Source organism: Leucopleurus acutus, assembly GCF_964270905.1.
Source record: "Leucopleurus acutus genome assembly, chromosome: 15".
In the NCBI taxonomy this organism is placed as follows: domain Eukaryota; kingdom Metazoa; phylum Chordata; class Mammalia; order Artiodactyla; family Delphinidae; genus Leucopleurus; species Leucopleurus acutus.
The window spans coordinates 86,995,290-86,998,037 of NC_139157.1; positions in this window are offsets into that span (position 1 = coordinate 86,995,290).

Consider the following 2,748-nt stretch of genomic DNA (forward strand, 5'->3'; position numbering starts at 1 on the left):
CATGGAACATTCTCCAGGATTGACCACATACTGGGCCAAAAGGTGAGCCTCAGTAAATTTAAGAAAATTGAAATCACGTAGAACATCACTTCTGATCACAACTCTATGAGATTGGATATAAACTACAAGAAAAAAACTATAAAAAACACAAATACATGAAGGCTAAACAATATGCTACTAAACAACCAATGGATCACTGAAGAAATCAAAGAGGAAATCAAAAAATACCTAAAGACAAATGAAAATGAAAACACAATGTTCCAAAACCTATGGGATGCAGCAAAAGCAGTTCTAAGAGGGAAGTTTATAGCAGTACAATCTTACCCCAGGAAATAAGAAAAATCTCAAATAAACAACCGAACCTTACACTTAAAACAACTAGAGAAAGAAGAACAAACAAAACCTAAAGTTAGTAGAAGGAAAGAAATCATAAAGATAAGAGGAGAAAAAATGAAATAAAGACAAAGAAAAGAATAGCAAAGATCAATGAAACTAAAAGCTGGTTCTTTGAAAAGATAAACTAACTTGATAAACCTTTAGCTAGACTCATAGAGAAAAAAAGAGAGAGGACTCAAATCAATAAAATTAGAAATGAAAAAGGAGAAGTTACAACTGACACCACAGAAATACAAAGGATCATAAGAGACTACTATAGGCAACTGTATGCCAATAAAATGGACAGCCTGGAAGAAATGGACAAATTCTAATAAAGCTACCATCTCCCAAGACTGAATCAAGAAGAGATAAAAATATGAACCAACCAGTTAGAAGCACTGAAGTTGAAACTGATTAAAAATCTTCCAACAAACAAAAGTCCAGGACCAGATGGCTTCACAGGGAAATTCTATCAAATGTTTAGAGAAGAGCTAACATTTCTCCTCTGAAACTGTTCAAAAAAATTGCAGAGGGAGGAAAACTCCCAAACTCATTTTTTGTGGCCATCATCACCATGATACCCAAGCCAGACAAAGATAGAACAAATAAAGAATATTACAGGCCTATATCACTGATAAAGATAGACACAAAAATCCTCAACAAAATACTAGCAAACTGAATCCAACAGTACCTTAAAAAGATCATGCACCATGATCAAGTGGTATTTATTACAAGGATGGAAGGATTTTTCAATATCCAGAAATCAATCAGTGTGATACTCCAAATCAACAAATTGAAGAATAAAAGCTTAAGATCATCTCAATAGATGCATGAAAACTTTTGACAAAATTCAGCACCCATTTATAATAAAAAATCTCCAGAAAGTTTGCATAGAGGGAACATGCTTCAACACAGTAAAGGCCATATACAACAAACCTACAGCTAACATCATACTCAGTGGTGAAAAGCTGAAAGCCTTTTCTCTAAGATCAGGAAAAAGACAAGCATGTCCACTCTTGCCAACTTTTATTCAACATAGTTTTGGAAGTCCTAGCTATGGCAATCAGAGAAGAAAAATAAATAAAAGGAATCCAAATTGGAAAAGAAGAAATGAAACTGCCACAGTTTTCAGATGACATGGTACTTTACATAGCAGATCCTAAAGAGGCTACCAGAAAATTACTAGAGCTCATCGATGAATTTGGCAAAGTTTCAGGTTAAAAAATAATACACAGATATCTGTTGCATTTCTATACACTAACAATGAAAGATCACAAAGAGAAATTCAAGAAATAGTCCAATTTACCATCTCATCAAAAAGAATAAAATACCTAGGAATAAACCTACCTCAGGAGACAAAAGACCTGTACTCATAATACTATAAGATGCTGATGAATGAAACGGAAAAAGACACAAACAGATGTAAAGTTATACCATGTTTGTGGATAGGAAGAATCAATATTGTCAAAATGACTATACTACCCAAGACAATCTACAGGTTCAATGCAATCTTTATCAAATTACCAATGGCATTTTTCACAGAACTAGAACAAAAAATCTTTAAATTTGTATAGAGACACAAGAGACCCTGAATAGCCAAAGCAATCTTGAGAAAGGAAAACAGAGCTGGAGGTATCAGGCTCCCTGGCTTCAGACTGTACTACAAAGCTATAGTCATCAAAACAGTATGGTACTGGGACAAAACCAGAAATATAGTTCAATGGAACAGGATAGAAAACCCAGAAATAACTTCACACACCTATGGTCACTTAATCTACAACAAAGGAGGCAAGACTACACAATGGTGGAAAGACAGTCTCTTCAACAAATGGTGCTGGGAAAACTGGACAGCTACATGTAAAAAAATAAAATTTGAATAATTTTTAACACCATACACACACATAGCTCAAAATGGATTAAAGAACTAAATGTGAAACCAGACACTATAAAGCTCCTAGAGGAAAATGTAGGCAGAACACTCTCTGACATAAATCTCAGCAATGTCTTTTTCAATCTGTCTCCCAGAAAAATGGAAATAAAAACAAAAATAAGCAAATTGCACCTAATTAGACGAAAAGCTTTGCACAGAAAAGGAAACCATAAACAAGATGAAAGGCAACCCACAAATTGGGAGAAAATATTTGCAAATGATGTGATTAGTCTTCAAACTTACACTGTGTGTGCCCTGTGTCTGCTTCCCAATAAAAGAAGAAAGTGAAAAAACAAAAGGGACTAGTCTTAAAATTTACAAATAACTCATGAGGCTTAATATCATCAAAACATACAACCCAATCAAAAACTGGGCAGAAGACCTAAATAGACATTTGTCCAAAGAAGACATACAGATGGCCAAAAGGCACATAAAAAGATGTT